At 39.7% G+C, this 24,228-nt stretch overlaps 1 long non-coding RNA gene across 3 annotated transcripts; it reads left to right on the top strand.

The window, feature by feature from the left end:
* The first annotated feature begins 494 nt into the window (after positions 1-494).
* LOC147824063 (uncharacterized) lies at positions 495-24,228 on the top strand. 3 transcript variants are annotated; one of them, XR_015442836.1, is made up of 5 exons: positions 495-2,446; positions 7,564-9,672; positions 12,801-12,941; positions 17,539-17,621; positions 18,802-24,228. It is a non-coding gene; the product is annotated as an uncharacterized LOC147824063 (long non-coding RNA). The 3 variants fall into 3 exon arrangements; XR_015442837.1 differs by lacking the exon at positions 495-2,446 and having other exon boundaries at positions 3,766-9,053; positions 9,531-9,672; XR_015442835.1 differs by lacking the exon at positions 495-2,446 and having other exon boundaries at positions 3,766-9,672.

The raw sequence follows: 24,228 nt of genomic DNA on the forward strand, positions 1-24,228 counted from the left end.
CAAATGAAGGGCCTCCTTTAGGGTATGTCTCTGCTGTCACAATAGACAAGGTGGGCAGCAGTGTGCAGATACAAGTCAATGAGTCTCAGCAAGCCAGTAGCAGACCCATGAGATTCAGGCAGATTTCTGACTGCAAGTCCCAAGTTGAGCTCCCTGCCCTCCTGTAGGGTTGAGCTCTGCAAGGTTCTACTGCAGGTTCCAGCTGCCCTTCCCCTGAAGATAGTCCAGGTTCCAGTGGGAGGTGATGGTCCCTCCAACTTACCAAGTATGGTGGTCTGATGTGCCTTTATTGGAGAGATTGTCTTCACTTTTCCAATGGGCTTCAGTTTTCATCAAGGAGCCTGAGAGAGGCCCTCTTTCTGTTGTTACTTCTGCTCTATCTTCTGGAGCTCAGGACAATGGCCTTTATGACCCCCTGTGCCTCTGTAGTGTGGAAGCAGGTACCCGCACAGCCAGGAGGCCAGAGATGGGTGGTGGTGGGGTGTGGGGTGGGGTTAAACTGGTCACTGGGGGGCAGGGCATAGGCGGGACGGAGCCCTGCTCCAGGAGGCTGAGGTCCTCACTTTCTGCTGGCTGGAGAAGTCTTAATTCTTAAAGTCAACTAACCACAAATCAAGGTTTTTTTCTTTTTTTTTCTTTTTCTTTCTTTCTTTCTTTTTTTTTTTTTTTGGTACTGGGGATCGAACTTGGGTTCTTGTGCTTGCGAGGCAGGCGCCAGAACCACTGAGCTAAATCCCCGGCCCCCTAATCAAGGTATTTTCTGTTAGGTGTTAGTCAAAACCAGTCTGGTTGAAGGAGCTCACATTAAAGTAAATGCAAAGCCAATGCTGTTAACCTTCCCATTGCTATTTGCATGTTGAACAAGAAGGAAAATTCATGAGGGGATAAAAAATCTAACATTAGAATTTCAGCATAGAATTTTTGGCAGATGAACCTCATGTTCTGTCCTGTTGTAGCCAGGCTGTCTAGGCTGGGGATGAGGCAGGGGAGTTTTTAAGAAGATTCCAGGTACTCTGCTTCTCTCCTTAGAGGGGTCCTCTTCTAATGCCCTCTGTAGTTCGAAGGACTTTTTCCTTCTGTTGACATTGTGTTGTCACCAATGTGACTCCTAGACATTCTCTGTAAGTTTTATAACCAGGATGGCAGATGTATAAAAATGATACTCAGTTTGAAAGATATGTGGAAACAACACAAAATAAAACACTACCACTTGCATTATTCCTACAGCACCAACTAAAAGTCATTGCTATTCTTAGCCTCTTCTTAAAATGACCAGTAGGGGGCACTGCAGGGTGAGATTCCCAACACTTCCCTGATCTCCCATCCATAAAAACTTATTAGGAGACAAAGTATGGACTATAATACACCTATTTTAACTACAGTGGATTTTAGCCACAATAATACTTTCTAGGAGATTGATTATAAATTTAAAATCTCAGTTGTTCTTTTGATATGATTAGCTAAAGAAGAAATTTTTAGCATGAAGAATGTAGGATATATTCTGACTGGCTTTAACAAGGCTGGGAAGTACGGAACTCCAATGACTGTCCCTGGAAAAATGGTTCAGATGTGACCATTGTGACTATGATGCATTTGAATAGGGCACTGAAGGAAGGTCTGGCAGCCTTAGATTAGGGGATGTAGGGGAGCCAGCAACATGAAAGCCAAGTGTTTTATAATGACAGGAAGCAGCTATCTTCTCCGCTGACTGGGATGTTTTATTGGATGCTGGGCATTTGAACTTAAAGCCAGCAGCAAGTTTATTATAAAATCAGATGAAGAGGGGAAAAATAGTTCTTTTTTCAAGGAATAGAAATTGAGGTGCCTAGGGAGAATAAACAGCAAACAAATTACAGGTTTTAAAAAACAGATATGAAAGCAAAAATCCAAGGCAGAATTTGAAGCTGAGGCTTTAAAATTTATTTTGTTTATTTTTTGAGGCTTTTAAATTTAAAACAAAATTATTTTTGAACCAGGGAATATACTCATGTGATACATATCAAAATGTTCAAATAGGTTTATGATTAGTTTCCTGTACCTATCTAGCTGGCAGTTTCCCCTTCCCATGGCTTTCTAGAGTCACCACACACACACACACACACACACACACACACACACACACACGCGCGCGCGTGCACATGTTCCTATGAATTACATATCATCTAGATTTTATTTGTTTCTTTTCTTTTTGAGATAAGGTCTCACTAAGTTGCCTGGGCAGGACTCTATCTAGAATTATAGGCAAATGCCACTACCCTGAGATCTGATTGTTTTCAGTGTGACTATAGCTTTGAGAAATTTCTGTTTTCATTTAAAAATATTTCTTTATGTTCTTTTTTTCTTTTACTTTTTTTCCATTGCCCATGGATAGGCTTCAGGGAAATTTTCAACTTTTCCCAGCTACAGACAAGGACTTGATGGACATGTTATACAGAATGCCAGAGCTGTAAGTCTTCCATAGCTGTCAACAGCATCAGGCTGCTTCTTGGGAGTTGTTTGGAGAGGGAGCAATGACAGGAACCTCAGAAGGTCTTTGTACACACAACCGACCCAAGATCGTGAAAGTCTATGAATCTATGACCTCAGCTCTAACAAAATGTAGTTATAATGTTTAGAGTTTTACTCGTATCCCAGTCTTGCAGTATAGATCCTGAGGAACTGTCTGATTGCCATTGTTCCTTTGCTTTGTCTGTATCCCAAGTTACTAATCTGTAAAATCAGAAAGATGGACTACAAGTTGTTTTCCTAGTTTTTATTAAGCCAAGTACTTAAAAAAATAAAAAAAGAAAGAAGAGAAAACAAGAGACTTAGGAGGAACTCTAATAAAGGCAAAGGAATGGTATGGTTATTTAGTTTCTTTTTTATTTCTTGGTAAATAGTTTTTTGTAGGACCTCTAAAGTACTCCTGAGAAGTTGTAGGAATTCATTAAGAACTATGTGAAAAGAAATAGGCAGAAGCTGGATGATTTTCTGTCCACGTCTGCGACAACATTATAATAATGGCTGTTACCATGATTCACAGGGGTAGAAGGCTCCGTTGAGATTTGACCACCTACTAGCTTCTATTTGAATTATGAAATTAGAGTCTTCCCAGAAGGGAGGTGATTTAGAGCATGCTCAATAGGTCTGGTGCTATGGTTTAAATGTGGCTTGTTCCCCAAGGGCTCCTGTGTTGGAGGCCTGGTCCGAGGTGTGTTGTGAGAGAGGTGGTGGGTCTTAAAGAGGTGGAACTTTGTGGGAGGCCTCAGGTGATGGGCATCATGCCCTTGGAAGGGCAAGAGGTGAGCTGTCATCCCATGGAGAATGTAGTCATTATTTACTATAAACATGTATTAATATACAAACAAACAATAGAAAAAAAAGAGTGCGTTCTGAATGCTTCTGCCTGACCCCTGAATTGCTTTTTGGTTTCCTATCTTATGATCTCTTGCTCCAACATGCATTCCCATCATGATGCCATCCACTCTTAGGTCCTCACCAGAGACTGGACCAGTGGAGCTGCCTGATGTTGGACTGTCAGCATCCCAAACTGTGAGCTGAACAGTCTCTTTTCTTTTTCTTCTTCTTCTTTTTTATGGTACTGGGGATTGAACTCAGGACCTTGCACTTGCTAGGCAGGCGCTGGCACCACTGAGCTAAATCCCCAGCCCAAAAGTCTCTTTTCTTTATAAAGTTACTCGGCTTCTAATATTGTTATAGTAACAGATATATAAATATAAATATAAATATAAATATATATATATGACGCAGAGAGACTTAGAGGTATTTATGATTTGGTTGAGACTTTAAACATGAAAAAGTTTAGGTGTTGATGTTTTTTAGCAATATAAACAACTTCATCTCTTTACTTTAGATAGGTTGAAAAGATTCTAAACATACTAGGTTAGTTAGAATGCTGGAAGCATATTCCACTCTAAGTATATTTTCTGGAAGAAGAATCATCTGTGTATTTGCCCATGTATTTTTCAAATTGTAGACAGACTGAACCATCAGTGCTAGTCCAGGCATGAAGAACCACTTACCTCTTAGGAATATCTGCTGTGGGTTTGTGGTGTCTGAGAAATTTGGCTGTGGCAGGTGGAGTTCATTGAAGATTTAGCCCCCAAAACACTCCAGAGTGAATGTTTGTATCCCTGGCCCATTGAATGATAGCAGAGGAGTCAGAAAAGCTATTCTTCATTTATAGTCACATTTCAGAGTCCCTGAATATCCTCACTTACTTCCTGAATCATTGCAAATTATTCCCTATATCCAAGGTAAGAAAGATTTCCAATACTGATAAGCTAAATATTCAACTTTTTTCAAACTTATGAAATGTGAATATAGTATATAATAATAAAAAGCAAGGCTTATGGGCTCCTGATTCTTAATATTATGCTAGCATTACCATTTCTCCCCATTCCTATAATGTTTACTGTTTTAGAATTTGTACCCAAGGCCAGGCATGGTGGTGCATTCCTGTAATCCCAGCACTTGTGAGGTGGAGGCAGGAGGATTACCACGAGTTCAAGGCCTGCCTGGGCTACATAGTGAGACCCTGCCTCAAAAAAAAAAAAAAAAGAACTTGTACCCAAATTTTAATGGAAGTCAGAGAGGCAATGGAAAGTGCAAAGGGTGTGTGTGTGTGTGTGTGTGTGTATGCATGTGCACACATGTATAGCTGGCAAAAAGGAGTTATGGCTTCAAACTTTGTTTAGAACTTCTTAAATTTATACAATTAGCAGTAGCAAAGGTCCAAATATTCTCTCTCAATTAATACTGTGTGGGATTATGAGAGATTCTTGGGCTCTTTCTGCCAATATCTGGGAAGTTTATGGATCTTCAAAGAAGGAATCAAAATCTGTTTTCTCTGTATTTTGCCATCTGCTAGAAGCCATCCTAGCCAACAAATGCTTCACTATAGCATAGGGAATTTCTGAAGTCTTTTTTATTTTTAGACAAAGGGTCACTAAATTGCTCAAGCTGGTTTTGAACTTGTGATCTTCCAGCCTTAGCCTCCCAAGTCTTTTGATTGAAATGAGTTTGTATGGGCAAATGACACATAGTGGAAGAATGCTGGAAATAAAGCCTGCCCTGAAAGATCCTGGATTGGCCAATCAGCCTCTGAACTGAAGAATAGGAAACTCACAAGGCCAAGAGCAAAGGCCTGATCTCCTTAAGAGGCTAATGAGGGCTTTCCCAACCTCATAAAAGCTGGCTGCTGCTGCTCACAGAGGGGGAGTCAGTATTAGGCTTAACACTCCTATGTTACTAATGTTAAGTCAATGATATCTCTAGGTAACGAGAAAATACTAGCATTGAAGAGACAATAGTCAGATGGTTTATCAAATTAATTGTCTGTTATGACTATGTCTAGGTGTTCTCCCAAAGCCTCATGCAGTCATAGGTAGGACTTTTCAGGGGTGGCTGGATCTAAAGTGTGTGATGCTGGGATTAAGGCTGTGTGTGATTATTAAATTAGTCCACTGATTGGTTTGGTATAGTTCTGAGTGTAGATAATGGGAAAGCCCACTGTAAGGGCATGCAGCCTGGATAGAATATAAGGGACAGAGCTGCTGTTGTGGCTTGCTACTTGCTTCTTTGCTACTTTGCTGCTTTGCTGCCTTCTGCCCGTCACGAACTGTTTCTCCTCTGTGACACCCCTCTGCCATGCCACTCTGCCCTGAGCTAGCCAACTGTGAGCTGAAACCTCTATAAACTGTGAACTACAATAAGCCTTTCCTCCATTAACATTGGGTGTTAGGTATTTTGTCTCAGCAATGAGAAAAGTAACTAAGACATTATCTCATTGGGGAAATCTCTTAGAATGGTTCTAATAATTTTGAACATGCAAATCAAGTGATTATTGGCACGTACAGGTTTAATATCCAGTTGTGGCTGGAAAAGGATGGGAGTTCATACTCTGTCAAATTCCCATGAACAGAGAAGAGAGTTCCTTCATTAGGATAGTAAAAAATTATTAATTGATTGATTACAATACTAGAGATTGAACCCAGGGTTTTCATATTGACCTACATCCCCAGCCATTTATTTATTTAGTCTTTTAAATCTTTAGACAGCGCTTGCTAAGTTGCTAAGTTGCCCAGGCTGGGCTCAAACTTGCAATTCATCCCCAGCCTCCTAGCGTTCTGGGATTACAGGCAAAGGAGTTCTTTGAAGGCCTCCAACACGTGAACCTTTGAGGAACAAGCCAAAGCTTCTCATATGAGCAATTTGCTCACTAACTCCTCAAGATATGACTCTAAAAGTCACGGGAATATCTTCCCTCCTTCATTTCCCCAGTTCTTCCCCTTCTTCCCCTTTCCTTCCCTTCCATCCTTTCACCCAGACTTACTGTGTGTGTTCTAAATCATCTCTCTTTTTAAAGGAGTTCTTTACAAAAACAAAAAGTTCTACATATTTTCAAATTCTCAAAATATTGACACAGTATTTTGTATAACTACAGTATAATAATCAAAAGCAGAAAATGGATATAATACCATTGTTTAATCTATATGCCTTATCTAGATTTCACAAACTGCCCTACTAATGTCCTTTTTCTGGTCTAGTATCCAATTTGGAAACATATAGTGCATTTAATTATTGTTTATTTGGCTTTCGTGTTGCTATAACAGAATAACTGACACTGGATACTTTGTAAAGGGAGGAAGTTTATTTAATTCAAAGTTTTGGAGGCTGGTAGTCCCATCTGTTCAGATACTGGTGAGAGCCCTCTGGCTACATTACAACATGGCTGATGGCATAATGGCAGGAGCACTTGAGGATGAGGAAGAGATCATATTGTGAAACAGGAAGCAGGAGACCAGGGAGAGGCAAGGGTTTTTCTTTTATTATCTCCCACTTTCACAGGAACGAATTCACTTTTCCAGATCAGCAATAATCCCTTCAGGAAGGTGGTGCCTCACATTCTAATTGTCTCTCACTAGGCTCCACCTTTTAAAGGTTCTACCATCTTTACAATGCCACACTGGGGACCATGTGTGACCCTTTGGGTGATAGTCCATATGCAAGCCATAGCAGTTGTATCACCTTAGTATCTTTAATCTAGAACAGCTCCTTAGATTATGTCTTCTATGATCTTGACAATATTGGAGAGGAATATCCACTTATTTTGTAGATTATCCCACAATTTTGATTTGTCTGATCTTTCCTCATAATTCCATTAAAGTACATTTTTGGCAAGAATGTCATAAACACAATGCTATTACCTTCTCAGTACATTATAGCAGGAAGTACTTGATGTCACTTTGCCTCATTACTGATTACCAATGATGTTAACTTTGCTCACATGGTAAAGGTAAATTCTGCCAGGATTCTCCACTATAAAGTTACTACTTTACTCTTTGTGAGTAAGTATCTTATGGTAAGATAGTTTGAGTTTATGTAAGTATACCTTTTCTTCATTTTCTAATTTTAACATGATTTTTTGACTTTACAATGGGTTTCTCAGGGTATTAAATGTATTCTCAACTTATAGTGTTTTTGATATATGATAGGGTTACCACAACATAAGCACATTATAAGTTGAAGAGCATTTGTGTATTTGTTTATCCACTCCTGTAGGTACTTGGTGGTTTCTTGTGCCCCTGTATTCAGGCATTTGTTAAGGACCAGCTATATAAAGATAAAATGCATGCTGTCAAGCACTACAACACAGCTCAGGGTGATGGAGGTTCTGGTGGGGACAGGAGCAATGGTCTGTTAAGTCATGTGTACTACACATAGATTTTGCCATTCAAAGCAGTTTGGATTTTATCCCATCTGTGTGACAACTTAGGAAGAAGATTGAGCTGGTGTGAGGGAGTCATGACTGAGTGTCATGTTACAACTATTACTCAGGTGTATTTAGAATGGGTAGGTAGGAAGGTAGAGTGATCAGGAAAGAGGTTGAGTGCTCAATGCTGAGATATTGCACTGGGAATGAAAAAGAGGGGCTGAACTTGTGAAATATGTTGAAGGTGAAGTGACAGGATTTGAAGACCAATTGTGTGAGGGAGAGAAGTTTTGATGACTTCCAGGTGCTAGAGAAGGTTGTTGCATCTGAACTAGGCATTGAATTTTGGGAAGGGCAAGGTGTGGTTTGGGATCCAGTGGGTTCAGTTTTGAACCCAATACAATTGCAGCATTTGGGAACATGTTATCTAGCAAGTCACTGACATATGGATCTGGAACTTGGAGAAGGAACCTCCATTAGAGATAAAGGTGAAGGATTATGTAGTTGGTGTTTGAAGACACAAGGTAAACGAAATAATCAGAACTTGGAAGTGCAAGAGAAAAGCCAAGGAGAGGTCATTAGCATTAGGAAGAAGGGGCAAAAAGGAGAGGCCAGAGAACAAAAAGACCGGGAGAGGGGAGATTTGGGAGTGCCAAGGAGGAGAGGAAAGGAAGGTAGGTCAAGCTGAGCAGGGGTGTTAGAGGCGTCAAATAAGGTAAGCCCTGAATAGAAGGATGATGATTGGACTTTGCCTCCAGGTGCACCCTTTATTGAATTAGTGTAATGGAATTCATGGTGAGTCTGAGAATAGGTTGAAAATGTCCCCCTTTTGAGAAATCTTCCCTGACTAGTTCCATACCCTCTGTTTACTGCACTCACTAGAAGGCATAGAATGACATCCTCTCTGAGCCGCAAGTCCCCTCACAGGCCATTTCAGCCAGGCCTACTGAGCTGCGGAGGAAATTAAGGCCAGGAGAATCATTGCCCACTTGACTTCAAGAGGTGGATTCAAGACCTTCATTCAGGGCTTTTTCATCTGTATTGGCTCTGATGTGATTAGTTTATAGTATAAACTTTATACTAGTTTCCTACTTGTTCATACGTTGCTTATTTACTTTCTGGTTGTTTTATATTTAAGTAGTTTGTAGTTTTTATTGTTTTTCAAGGTCATAGAGGGTGAGAACTAAACTGTTACTACTTTTTCTCTGTTGATTTTTGATTTTACAGGCTGTTTTGAAGAAGAAGCTAGCATGGATTCAATTCTGCAAAAAATAATTCATAGCAATTGTCCATTAAATGTCATTGGACAGTCAGATGGCATTTAGACATGATGGAATCTGTGAGTGCACGACAGGATGTCGTAAACTACATTTTGTTTTAGTTTTACTGTTAATCAAGGACCTCGAAGTATCATGTAGTCTTGACATTGGAAGTTAGTTGTAGACACAGGTGTTGTATGAGAGTGCAGCTCAGAGGCAAAGTCTGACCCTGTATCTCTACCTATGGGCAGTTGTTCTTTGGATTCACTTTTCATGAATTAGTAGTCACAGAAACCCACCCCGTGTACATGAGATGTGCATACTAGGGGAACAATGAGCCCACCAGGCATTTGGAATGATATTTAGTGTAGTGAATGTTTAAAATGTTTGCACAAGCCAAAATCCATTTGCCTCCCTAGAAATATCCTGATTTTCTTTTGAGGCAAAGCCATAAGTAAGTGTCTGGAGTTGGCCAGCTGTATTAGTCTGCACAGGCTTTCATAACAAAATACCACAGATTATGTCTTAAACAACAGAAATTTGTTTTTTTTTCACAGGTTTGAGGCTGGGAAGTCAAAGATTAAGGTTCTAGCAGGGATTGGTTTCTGGCATGGGCTCACTTCCCAGCTTGTGGATGGCCACTTTGGTCTCATGTAGCCAAAGGAAACCTCTGTGCCCATAGGAGGAGGAGAGGGAAAGGTAAGAGGGGGAAAGGAGAGCTTTCTGTTGCCTCTTCTTATAAGGATATGAATCCTATCAGATGGAGCCCCCCATAACATCATTTAATTCTAATTACTTCCTTACAACAGGTACATCCATATTGGAGTTTAGGGTTTCCTAAATTGAATTTCCAAAAGTTGAATTTTTTGGGAAGGGTATGCAGATGAACTTTTAGCCCACAACACCAGCCAAAGTCAGTTTATCTTGCTGGCAAATTAGGAACTCTAGCTAATACATCTAACCCCAAGTCTATTCGGTTGGTCAAAAGAGTAGTCTAACAAAAAGCAGGGGTTCTTTGATGGACACCAGTTCCCCCTTCTCATCCTACCATCTTTGCTGGCCTCCATGGCATTTCTCGAGCCACTCTGTCAGGCAGGCAGGTGACTGGAGCCTCTCTGATGTCATTCTCCACACTGGTGTCAGACGCCAACCTTGGGGCTGGCTGGGTGGAAAAATGACCAGCTTGGCTCTTACAGTTCTGGCTCCATGTTGCAAGAAGTTGGCAATTCTCTTCTTGCTTTTTTCTTTTTATTGCTTATTCCACAGTCTGAGGTGCATACACAGCTGGTTGGCAGTTCTGCTTTTAAGGCTATGGCTCTCACCATCTGAAAAGCTCTTAACCTGCCTGTTGCTCCCGACATGAGGACAATGACAAATTATATTAAGCCAGGTTCCTCTCCTAGGGAATCTCTGGGCTAGAAATCTGTAAGTGTGGAGATTGTTAGAGGAAAATCTGCATGAAACTGTTTCTAGGACAAGGCTGTTTTCAAATAAACAATACTGAATGCCACATGCTATACTTACATGTAAAGAGACAGTAACCAGCCTGGAGAAAGGTACTTATAAATGTGGCTGTGAAAAACTTTTGGTTCATACTCATTTCATTTTTTTGTCCTGCCCTAGTATTTCCCTCTGCACCTGGAAATCACTCAGTATGAAGTAAACCACAGCAGTTTCCAGAACTGTTTCTTGTTGTTTCAACTGCAGATGTCCGGGAAACAGTAAACTCTTGTTTTGAAGCTTTTTAAAATTGAGCTTTTGATTCCAAGCAGTTGAAAATGGTTCCTGTTTATGTTTCTTATTGGTGATAGTTTAACTAGCTGGATTTTGTTTTCTCTGGATTATAGTTGTTTTATGGTTTTCCTTTAGGAGTTTACCAGTCCCTGGAGCTCACTGGTAGCAGTATCCAGAGAAATTGAATTTCTTTTATGTCCACAGAAAAAATGGCTAGGTGCCATTATAGGATAAATTTAGGGCTTTCTTCCCAGGGGTTCATGGATTAGTAAAATCTGAGCAATATTAATACCCCCTCTCCCTTTTTCGCAATGCTAGGGGTATAGACTTTGGAAAGTGTCTATAAAATTAAGTCAAGATAGCCACTTATTTCTGGCATTTGCTATGGGATAATTATCATAATAGTTTTTGCTCTTGTAATTTAGCAAAAGGAATATTTTCTTTACTCTTGAGTTGGTTAGGCAAGCATTAGTAATAGTTACCAAACTGTAGTTCGTTTATTAAACTCTCTACATCCTTCTTTTCCAGTTGGTCTAGCAGGTAGTTGTTAACATCCTGCAGCATTTCACTAGTTCTTCCCACACCTCCCAATTAAAGTTGCCCAAGCAGCTACGGAGAATTCATTGTGTGCAGACTCCTGAGCTCTGGGGTGTTAGTTGGAAGGACAACATGATAAAAGAAGTATTGCAAGATAAAGGACACATGTTTGTATTTAATTCAGTTTATATATGGTATGAATTATGTGACAATTAAAGTGAGGACAGGGTAGGTTTTGTGAGGGCATGTTGTGAGATAGTTCCCTGGGTAGCAGCAAGGGCCTCCCAGAGCTGGAGTAGGAGATAAAGTTTGATTCTTGGCTGTTGGCGTCTTTCCTCACAGGAAAGACGGCCTGAAGCATCTATAGATCTGGAGTGGATGAGTGATATATGATAGGGAAACACATTATATCTGTGATAGTCATCTGTGTTGTTGAGTGTTTATAGTTTTTTATCATCGCCATGTTATATTTTAGTATTCGTGATCATTCTGGTTGTTTCTTGCGTTGAGGTACTACAATAAAGCTGATAGTGACATTCTTACATAAGTCTTTTATTATTCAAAAACACTCATTTTTGCTGGAGATCTACCCAGCAGTGGAAATAGTGGGTCATAAGCATACATGTGTTTGGCTTTAGTAGAATTACGTTATTGACTTTCTTGGTTCTCTAGCTTTCAGATGGTATATATTGCGGGACTTCTTATTCCCCATAATTGTCTGAGCCAATTCCCATAATTAGTCCTCTCTTTTCTATACCTGTATATGCTCTGTTGTCTCTGTTTCCCTGGAGAATTCCAACTAACGCAATGATACAGTAAAACATTCGTGACGTGCTTTTAAATCTCACTTTAGACATACTTTTGCTGTGTGACCCTGATAAATGCTCACCTCTCTGGTATTGTTTGCTCATCTGTAGTGTGACAATGACAATATCTACCCTGTCTGGGTTATGAGGATCATATTTGTAAAAAAATGTAAGTCTGGAGATGACATATGATGAGTTATAAAAAAAAGCTTTCCTTTCTGATTTTTTGGTGGCAGTGTGGTGGTGTTAACCTTGGCTCTGGAGTAGGTAGGAACCTAGAACTTGGCTCTACCAGAAACTGGCTCTTTGACATAGCCAAATGACTTACCTTACTGAACCTCAGCTTCTTCTTTTGTAAGATGTTAAAAATGATATTGTCCACATTGTGGGTTATAGAAAGGTTTAAATGAGATCATATGCATAAAGTGATCCACATAATAGAAGCTGAATATATTTGTTTCCTTTCCCATGCTAAGATTTTTCCCACATGAGAATTGATTCCAGTGTTCTAAATTTCCTAGAATCTTAGCATAAAAGGTCCAAGTTGAAAAGTATCTCGTGATAGAAAAGATTTGCAATTACCTACTTATTTAAGCAGAAAATGCAAACTCTGAATTTTTTTTTGGCAGAATCTTTATTTACAATTTAGTGGAAGGATGGGACTATTTACATGAATGTTTCAGTTTCATGGATGATTATGTAGCAGCTGATGTATTATCACTAGCTTTTCAATTTGTATTTGTTATGTAGACTTAGTCATAACAGCCCTCATCCCTCCAAAAAGAAAAAAAAGACAATTCAGAAATCTTGCCAGTGAACCCAATTTCCATGATGGTTGAGTGGAAATTCAAGATTCAGGAGGGCAGCCTGTTTCTAGGAGAACATTTTCAGGTCAGTGGTTTTCACTGGGGGAGCATTTTGGCAATTTGTGGGGGCAATTATTGTGAAGCATTAGTGTATAATGGGCAGAGCTCAAGGATGCAAGATGTCTTGCAACATGTAGAATTGCTGCAAACTGCAAAACTCACTTCATTTTCCAGCCACTTCTTTAAAATTTTGTTCTTCCAGGCAGGATCCTCCCTTTTCTTTATTGCCTCCAGATCTGAAGTTGCCAGAGGTTGGTGTGTATTGTAATAAATTTCAGGGTGTACCAACACTCTTCTTTCATTTTCCTTTTCTCATACTACACTTGATTTTAGCCAAAAGGTCGAGAAGCGATTCATTTTCCTTTTCTCATACAAAATGGCTTCTGATATATTTTTCTCAAATGCAAACATTCAGTACAAGTGAGTGCATGCATCAGACTATTTTATTATGTCTGTTAGTCTTGTCCAGTATTTACATGTTGAAATACAATGTATTTTATTATAAATTACTTTACTTTTATGTCTACATGATATTATATCTAAAATAGCATATCAATTTTCTTAAATGTTATATATAATTTATGATTTATCTATTTCATTTCATAATTATAAAAAAAAGATGATGAGGGGGCCAGAGATTTAGCTCAGTGGCACTGCATCTGCCTCGCAAGCACAAGGTCCTGAGTTTGATCCCTGGTACAAAAAAAAAAAAAAAAGCAAAACAAAAAAAGGGTAATGAAGTGGATAGGATTGGGTCCTTTCTCTGCAAGTCTAATGGTGAATGTTTCACTTGAGTTTTCCAGTCCTGACTCTTCTCCTGTGCAACATTTTTGCATTACAAAAAAGTGACACTAGTATAAGAAGAGAGAGAGGGAGAAATAAGTGGGCACAGTCTCTTTTGCATTGTCCCCTGATTTGTTCTTCTATTGTGCACTTACGACTTAGGTAGGTGCCAAAATGTTTTTGTTTTTAGAGGCTGTTAGGACTGAATTGTGCCTCCCTAAATGTCATATGTTGAACCTCTGATAGTCAATGTGACTATATCTGGAGAAAGGGTCTTTAAGGAGGTATTTAAGATTAAGTGAGGTTGTTAGGGTGAGGCCCTAATCCAGTAGGATTAGTGCCCTTATAAGAAGAGGAGGACACCAGGGATGCAAACACTCAGAGAAAAGGCCATATGAGGGCATTGTGAGAAGTTGGCTATATGTAAGCTAAGTAGAGAGACCAGAAGAGAAACCAAGAAAAATCTGATCTTGGCCTCCAGAATTGTAGGAAAAATAAATTTCTGTTGTTTAAGTAATGCACTCCATGGTATTTTGTTCTGACGGCCCTAACATACTAAAACAGATAGAGGCAGCTAATATCCAGAGACTGACCCCATTCCCTTTCCATCTAATCTACCTGCTAACATCTGCTTTTGTGATTGTCCTAAACCACATACCGAGTTTCTTGGAGACTCTTCTGATCTCATCTTGATCTTTTACTCTTATGTGCTTAGAATTTTTTTTTTTTGGTACTGGAGATCGAACTCGGTTCCTTGCACTTGCAAGGCAGGCGGTGAAACCACTGAGCTAAATCCCCGGCCCATGCTTAGAATTTTTGTACAGCTGACTGCTAGATTTGAAATGCCCCCTCCATTTTTCCATTACTCCTTTTCCTCACCATTCTTAATGAAATCTCCCAACCTGCCCATCTAGTTAACACATGAAGGCATGTGGGGCTTATGAGTAGATCCCAAGTAAGTAGACATTGTCTTGGCTATGCAGGCCACATGGCAGGGAATGACCACACAAGCATAGCCACCAGAGCAAATCCTTCCAAACGGGATGGTTCTTTGGTGCCAATTTGCTGTATAGGCAGAACCAGTTAAAGATATGGATGGCAACAATTTGGGGCATGAAAAGAAGACCTTCCTTTTAAAACTTTAGGATTCTTGTAACAGCCTGATTTATTTGTATTATATAGAGCTGAGTGGGAATGAAAAAAACCCATGATCCTTAATACATTTTTTTACTTAATCTTTCTGAATATAGTGACTCTTTGGCTACTTTAGGGCCAGCAGTCTGCTTGGACAGCCTTCATGCAGGCCTCGATCTCTACTCTGCTTAGAATTCTTCCCACAGAAGGAAGACTTGATGTAAATCTTAAGGCTTACTTACGACTTTAATTTTATTCATTACTATTTCTGGCTTGGTCGTTTATAAATTTTTTCAAATCCTTTAGGACTTAATTTATATTTCCTTTTCTTGTAATGAGTACCACAAATCTAATCTAACCTTTATTTTGTGAGATAGTACTTCCTCTTATTTTTCCTGTACTTAAGTTCCTCAAGTTTTAAAAGATGGCCTTTAATTCTTGCATTTCAGACCTTGTTGAACACATTTACAAGAATTTAAGTTCAGCCCCAAACGCAACAGCCGCATGACTCAGCAGGAGTCGTTCACCTCTGTCTTAGTCACTTTCTCCCATCTGGGACAGAACATGGATACCATATATTATCATATATACCATGTATAATCAGTGTCTGATTATCAGAATTTTATTCAGTGGTCCAGTAGTTTTACATTAGGGGAGAACTAATTTTTCCTGTTTTCTTTGAATATTCTTGATTCTTTTTAGGCAAAAGCTGACTGTTTCCCCTTTAGCCAAGCTAGAACTCAATCAGAGGAAGCAGCTGTCGGGCCAGGGATTTAGCTCAGTGGCGTCTCACCTGCCTCACAAGAGCAAGGTCCTGAGTTTGATTCTCGGTACCCCCACTCCCCAAAGTAGAAAAAGCAGTTGTCTAAAGTGACTGATATGAAGCAACAACATAGGGGACCAAAAAGGAAACTGTAAGAACAGAAGCCTTTGACCAGTGTTACAAATGGGACTTCTTTATTTTAAATTCACATAGTATTTTTCTTTCTATTTAATTCATTCTCCAGGTTCATCCACATTGTTGCAAATGGTGGGATATTCTTCTTATGTAAGGCTGAATAATATCCCATTATATGTAGTATTTATATATAAATATACAGTTTTATTTATCTATAAATACATATATAGGTATATACCTCATATGTTTGTATATACAGTATATTATTTATGTACCACAATTTCTTTATCCATTCATCAGTAGACAGATTCTTATGTTGTTTCCATATCTTGGTTTTCATGAATAATGCTGCAGTGATTGTGAGGCACAGGTATCTTTACGAGGTGGTGATTTTATTTTCTTTGGGCATAAACCAGAAGTGGAGTTGCTGGGTCATACTCTGGTTCTATTTTAATTTATTCAAGAATCTCCATTTTGTTTTCCATAATGGCTATGACAATTTATACCACTATCAACAATATATAACTGATTGGACTCATTTTGAATATTACCTAGAATACATCCATGAATTTATGTTTCTCCTTAGAGAACTACAAATAATTAAACAGGTGTCTGGAAACTGTATTGCATTATTTTTTCCTGAAGTGTTTCATAATCTTCCTTTGTTTAATTTGGCAGCTTCTTCTCATTCTCATTATTATCATCTCTTTACAAATTTTACTACATTTTTTTTCTATCTCCTCTCATATTATTACCATAAGTTATTGTTTCTTAAAGTATGGTTCTTAGGTCACCTGTATTACCTGAAAAAAGCTCAGATTATCGGGCCTCACTCTAGATCTATAAGTAGCCTTTTGAAGTAAAGTCCAGGAATTTGCATTTTATTTTATTTTATTTTTATTTGTTACCAGGGATCAAACTCGGCTCCTAGTGCTTGCGTAGCAGGCAGCGAAACCACTGAGCTAAATCTCTGGCCCGGAATTTGCATTTTAAATACACTTCACAAATGATTTTTATATGTCTTATCCTATTCTATCTGTTCCTTCCTATTTATCTCCTCACCATCATCCTGTCTACAGAAGAAACTTAGAAACCACTGGTCTACTATATTTCAATCATTTGACAGATGTTATATCTTGAATCCTTAAAATGGTCAGAAATCACAGTTTATATTTTACAGTTAAGGGGATGGGCGTGCAAAGACGGTAAGTGACTTATCCAGGGCCACATAGCTAGTAAATTGTAAATTACTGAGCTGTGAGGAGAAGCTAGATTGTCAGAACACAAATAATTCTACCTGATAAGGAGAAAATTGTTACCTTTCTATTGGGATTGATTTTAATGCCTTACTAGATCAACCATCCAACTCTGCTGTAAGAATCTCTCTGGTAGCTGGGTGTAGACGTAGGTTAAAGCCTGAGAAATGTGTTTGGCAATGAAACTTAGCCATCATCCCATTTTTGTGATAAGCACCATCTCACTGGAGCCTTCAGTGAAGAAGTGACGAGTTAGTTACACCTGGGGCAGCTGTAGATGATCTGACGAGAGCAGCACGCAAATAGTTTAGGCATACAGTCTCATCATTGTTCAGGTTGGGACTGAACTTGAACTATAGGGGATCTAAGTTCATTTTCTGTTGGCAAGACATGTCTAAGTGAAAGTCTTTAAAATGCTTATAAAAACTTAAAAAGCCCTTGGACATCAAATGGCTCTTACAAATTAATCAGAAACATACGGATTAAATTTCTCATAAAATACATGTAGGTTTAAAATTATGGGAAAAAGCTTAGGGCAAAATGTCTTTCAGGTTTATCCAAAAACAACTTGGCAAAACTTGGAAACACTTTACCAATAGCAGGATGGCACCGAGTACACATGTGGCATGTTCAGGTAAGACAGGAAAATGGAGCCCCCTTCTGCAGTGGGTGGCAGAGATGGGGGCTGGCCTCACATGGGAATATGGAAGGCAGCTCAGGAGATTCCCATGATGTTGGGTGGTGGGATGGGGGCGGCAAGAGAAGACGGGAAGAGAGGAGAGTTTGAAGATCAGGAGATCATTCTACTCTTCCCAGAGAACAATGGCTAGTGGCATTTCCTGTTCCACAAGCACTGGTCCATTCCTACCTTTGCAGAGTGTTCTGTGGGTGACCTTGTAAAAGAAATCTGGTGGCCAGGGCATTTTATTCTGAGCCCTGCCACTTCCTGGCTGGTTGATATTGGTCAAGTCACCTCCACATCTAGACAAAGAAATGCATTCCCTGATCTATGAGGCTCCCTAGCCCATCACATGGTGTTAGCCCAAACCTGGGAGTGGTGTTGGAGAGACTTAGGTGAGATGATGATGTAACTCACTTAGCACCAGGCCTGAAGTTGGTAGTAACTTATTCATTTTCTTTGACATGACCCTACTGTTGTGATATTTCTAAATAAAAAAACCTAGTTGTTACCCAGAATGTACCAGGAGAGAGAACAGAGAAGGTGATGAGGGAAGGAGGTTTTCCTTACATCCAGGCAGAAAATAAATTTCAGAATCGAATTTGAGAGTAAGGATGGGAATAAATGTCCCTACATGGAGGGGAGAATCTGCTATATTCCTCCTTTGGACACACACAGTGTTTTTGGTTTGTTAATTAATTAATTAATTAATTCATGGAACTGGGGATTGAAGCCAGGGCCTTCACACTGATCTATATACCCTGCCTTTGAAAGAGGGTCTCCCTAAATTGCCCAGGTGGGACCTGAGCTTGCCATCCTCCTGTTGCAGCTTCCCAAGTACCTGAGATTACAGGTGTGAGCCACTGTACCCTACTCTTTCCTTAAGTATCAGTCGCAGAGCATAGATGGTTGTTTAATCTAAACTTTTGTTTGGAAATGATCTGATTTTTTGAATAATCTTTTATATTTTTGTATAAAAGATTGTCCCAAAGACTTTTGAGGTTATAAGTACAAAAAATAGTATTGGAGCTGAACATGGTGGCACATACCTGTAATCCTAGCACTCTGGGAAGCTGGGGCAAGAGGATTGCAAGTTTGAGCCCAGCTTTAGTGACTCTTTTTTTTTTTTTTCCAGTGCCAGGGATCAAACTCAGGACCTTGAGCTTGCCAGGGAGGCGAGGCGCCACTGAACTGCATCCCTGACTCTTTAGTGACTTTTTGAGATATTGTCTTAAAAAAAAAAAACTAATAAGGGGCTGTAGATGTAGCTTAGTGTAAAGCCACAGGATTCAGTCCTTAGTACCAGGGAAGGGGTGGATACTAGAAATGGATAATTGTCTTGTGAAAACTACCAATATGTTTCTATCAGTTTCTTTCTTTTTTTTTTTCCCCCCCTGGTACCGGGGATCGAACTCAGGACCTTGCACTTGTCAGGCAGGTGGCAGAACCACTGAGCTAAATCCCTGCCCCTCCATCAATTTCTTGATACAGGCTTCCATTCCTGCTACCTGTCTGCCTAGAGGGCAGTATATTTCATAAGGACAACTCAAAGCTGTGTAAATCTGGTGAGATCTTAACAATTGGTCCATCCTCCCTTTCCCAGCTCTCTTCCCTCCTTGAACATTCAAAGCTCAGGGAAACTGAATACCTGACTAAATTTGTCCACTTGTGGACTCCCCCAAATGTTTTTTTGCTCTTAAAAATGTTTTGGTTGCTGTCATCTAAATAGTGCAAATAAAGAGCACTAAGCAAAGTATATGGATCCAACCATCAGAATTGTGTATATACTTGTGCTTTCTACAATAAATGTTAATTAGATGTTTAAAAAAAGCATATAAGTATGTGTTATGTTAATAATTTATGTCCTTAGTTTCTTTATATTCATTTTTGTGTTCAAGTTTATGACCTTGAGCACCATGTATCAAATAAGACACATCTGTCATGGCTGAGAAACTAAGTGGGAATCTCTCCTCTTATTGGTTACATAACCATTTGTTCATTTGTGTGACTGTGTGCATATTTTATTGAATTATAGATTTTAAATGAAAGAAAGAGGGCTAAAAGGGAATTATTTAATATTACCTTGGGAATTCAATTTATTTTATTGTTCCTAAATTTATAGTTAGCTGTAGTTTTGCTCATACATTACATTAGTGTCACACATTTTGAGGTATATCTGCAATGGAAAAAAGCTATTCACTGCTAAGAACCTCTTGTTAAAACTGGATTGCATAAGCTCAGAGCAGTGTGTTCCATAATAAGACAATTTACAGTCATCGTGATAACAGAGGCTGTTTGCTGGGAAGAAAAGATAGCAATATCTGTAAAACCGCACCTGCAAGGAGGTTATAATTTCTGTGCGGCTGTCACAGACAATGTGAATCATGGATTATTACCATTTTTTAAGGGCTCCATGCATTTCCCATTATTTATTATAGCTCCTATAGGACTTACCCTAGTATACTCCCATGGATTGAGATAGATATATATTCAGACACACAGATGTGTATATAGTTATATACTTAAACACATATATTATGTGCACACACATTATGCTTATAATTTATGGCAAAGAAAATAAATAAGCTCAATGGTTAAAACCTTGCAAAACACCCAAACGTAGACAAAAGGAACCTTTACATCTGCCTGTTAAACTCAGGATTAAATCCCTAGAAAGACTCTCAAAGCTGCTGCCCAGGTTTTCAAGGAGAGACCTCAGTCTCATTAATGAACCATAGCCAAAGGCCACGGTCCCCCCTGGTGTACAAGCACTCAGTGGACCCATTTGTCATTTGCTCTGGGCTCTGCTGAGCTGTATTCAGCCCCAAGTGCCCATGGATGTGCCTGATTCCAGCAAAACCAAACGAAGCTCTTTCTTTGCACTTTCCTGTTGTTATCACAAGCTGTTTGTAAGCCCCATTCTCTTAGGGCCAAATGGTTCCCTGCTGCAAATGAATCACTTCTGTGAAATACCTATAGTTCAGTAAATTGGATATTTAGTAAGTGTTCATAGAAAGAGTCAGGGTTGGGCTTGGGCAAACACTAGAAAATATGTCAAGTTTGATTTCTGTTTCCTTTCACTTTTTTGACAACAACCTTGACCATTCTCAGACATCCCCAGCCCCAGCATTCTACCTCTGCTGGCTACCTATTGCCACACTAATGCCGAGTAATAAAAAACTATACAACCTCCATGGCATATTTGGCATTTATTGCTCTTTCTTGGATTAATTGGGGATTGGCTGGAGGCTGATTTTGGCACAGAATTCTCACCTTTGGGGGAAGTTGGCTGGTCAGTGATCTGAGGTAGCCTCAGCTGGGACAACTTGGCTTGTGCTGTGTCTCATACCTCCTGTAAGGTGAGCCAGGAATTCTTACATTGTTGGCAGAGGTGTACAAGGGAGAGTGAGCTCTAATATTTTGAGGTGCTTTTCAAATTGTCTTGTATCACATTTGCTAATATCTTATTGGCTGAGGGAAATCATGTGGATAAGCCCAGTGTCAGAGTGAGGTGCATTGGGAAATTATGTGGCAAAAGATGGGAATGTGGAAAGGGGTGAAGGATATGTGCTTTTGACATATCCTTCTTCCTATAGAACTACTCAGGAAAGGAGCCAAGCTGTGTCTACACTGAGCTGCAGTGATGGTTTTAGGCAGAGCTAATGTCATCCCCACTATGGCTATCTACTTTTATACATGTGACAATAATACAGAAAAAAATAAAGGAAGGATGCCCTGTGGTGGATTAAAGATGGCCACACATTTGTTGTCATTCTGCCCACTGAGCAGTGGGGTTTATTTCTCCATCCTTTTGAGTCTGTGTTGGGTCAGTGGCCACGTACAGAGTACAGTAGAAGTTGTCTTCTCTAGGACAGCCTGTCACAGAATTGCCCGCTTCTCTGACCTCCTCCTTGGAACATTCACTTGTGAGATGCCTCTTCTCAGAACACAGTTTCCTGGCACTGAAAAGTCCCAGCCAAGTGGAGAGGCCATGTGTGGGTTCTCTGATTGAAAAGTGACCTGAACTGGTAGCCATCTGACATTGATGGTTCTGTTCACTTGGGACCCAGATGACCACAGCTTCTGCCAGCATCGTGCGGATTAGAAGACTTGCCCAGCTCAACCAGAATTGGGAGTGATAAAACATGACTGGTTTTTTAAGCCACTAGTAATTGGGATAGTGTGCTATGTAGCCGTGGATAATGGGAATGGGCTCTAAGAGTAGCATTCTAGCCATTACTTCAGGGATAAAGAGGTATTTTTGATGCGTGGATTTTTCTAGAGCCTTTAAAAAAGGTAGTGACTTATTCTGCCTGAATTTAGAGCCAATTTGGTAGTAGTTTCCTGGAGGGGCAAATGCCATTAATCGAAGGAGCTGACTTGCAAGTCCACCATCGAAGAGACCTTGAAAGGGTCTGAGATGGCGTTGGATTTCCACATAGGCACTTTGGGTCACAGCCTCTATTTTCACTCCAGAGAACTGGAGAACTCCAGAGAGCTTCACAGAGCAGGAAAGAGAGGAATAGCTTCTCTTTTGTCACTTCCTGAGGCATTCAGTGCCCTTTTAATGTATGTGTGAAAATACATGCATACATAGATTATTATTTTAAAAGCCCAAATGTGCTTTTTCTACTGCCAATGTCATTCTTTAGTGATACCCAGCATGGTTCAGGTCCTGGGTGCCATCCATCCACTCTTCAATATCAATCTCTGTGACATTAGATTTAATTTTGAAAGAGATTGCTGCTGTGGCAAACGCGTCATATTGTGTCTTCCTTCCCAAGACAAAGAACATCTCCATATGAATTGCTACCTTCTCTTTTGCTTATCTCCTTGCTGCAAATGGTTACAAGCTAACTATACAATCATTTAGCTAGATGATTCTCCCATCCAGTTCAAATTCCTATTGTGTGACCCTTAAACAGATAAGCTATTGAAGGGCTAGAGGGTAGAGACAAACAGCAAGCCTGGCTCCATAAATACAGCAGTAGGCTCAGGCTTAGGAGACCAGCTACCAACTGTGTAATGTTTGTGAGTCTCTTCAGGTTCTGTAGGTCTCAGTTTCCTCATCTGTAAAGTGAGGACAGATGAGAGATGATAATCCTGCAAGACTGCTTCCAGCTCTATACTTGGAATTTTCAGAGCACCCACTGATACTAACATTGCCCTTTGGAAACTCCTTTGAAGGATCTTTCCATAATGCAGGACTGTATTCCTTCTGAAAATGAGCATGCTCCTTGCTTGCTTTCCATGTATAGTTTGAAAATGCCATCTATGGTTTTATAGTGCTTCTTTGATTCACTGACAATATTTGCTGAAGCAAACCAAAGGGGGAGTTTGGGTGAGAGTGTAGTAAAGAGGGACAAATGACAAAAATTGCCACTTCAATCAATGCATAGAAAACCCAATTCTTTTTTTTTTTTTTTTTTTTTTATAGTGGGAAGGGTCTCCCAGGATACTTCCTGGGTGCAGGCCTGAGGGACCCATCCCCATTCCGTGCTCACCATGTATGCTTCTCCGTTTTCTGAGTAGCTGGGAGTAGCCAAATCTATGAGAGCTCCGGCAGAGCACCCTCAGGAGTGGTTGGGGGCCCAGACTCCAGGGTGCAGGCTAAGGGGAGCATACCAGATGGTCAAATGAAGGCCACACTGGCACTTGTTTCTGTGGCAGAACTCTGGGATGATGAATGATGCACTAGAGATGAAGACATTGCATTAGGAACTTGAAAAGGTGTATCCATGCACCGATTGCAAGCTCAGTGATGGTTTGTATGCTCCCAACCACTTTTCAAGTGCCACAGGGTCAGCAAAGCATAAAGCTTATTTTGGCCCAAACGTTTTCTTCATAGGTTTTAAACCCATGTGCATTTTTAATGGAAATTTAATCATATGCTTCAGACTTATTTACACTTAACTCATCAAAATGTTGTTTTGCAACAGGGATTCAAGGTCCAAGAAACCTTTTGAGTGTTTTAATAAGCTTTTTAAGGCCTTTTCTCTAGGAAAACCATGTATCACTGAGAGCAAACAAACTTGAACTCCAAAAGGTTCAGGTTTGATTTGAAACTCAAATGTGAACATCAGGAATAGTCTACAAAGAAATGGATTTCTCATGGTTTTTCCTTAGAAATTTATGGGGAAACAGCTGAGGATTTCAGCAGAATACTATCTGCTTTTCTAAAACTAGTGAATATCTTGAAATGTAGTATACAAATTAGAAATGCTATAGCTGTTTTAAAAAAATATAGATCACTTGTTTTTGACACATTTAAAAATATTTTTCTCTGTATAAAAGCTGAGTTAAGTATAAAACTACATCGTGAGTGAGGTTTTGTTTTATGTTGTTAGTAGTGCCAAACTTATATCAAATAAATAAATAAAAAATACATGTTGTATGAACAAAAAGGGCAGAGCATGAAGTAAAACAAGAAAACTGGTCTGAACTTTCCCAATTATTTTGTCTGAACCGGCTCTCTGTACAGGTGAAGTGTGCTGGGTATACGTCTTTAACAGTTCCTCTTTCTCTCCATCCCCCCCTCCCCAAAGAGTTGAAGCAATTTTCA

This window comes from Heterocephalus glaber, unplaced genomic scaffold (genome assembly GCF_053883595.1).
Source record: "Heterocephalus glaber isolate CG9 unplaced genomic scaffold, H.glaber_assembly_v1.0 deba00001555, whole genome shotgun sequence".
Classification (NCBI taxonomy): Eukaryota; Metazoa; Chordata; class Mammalia; order Rodentia; family Bathyergidae; genus Heterocephalus; species Heterocephalus glaber.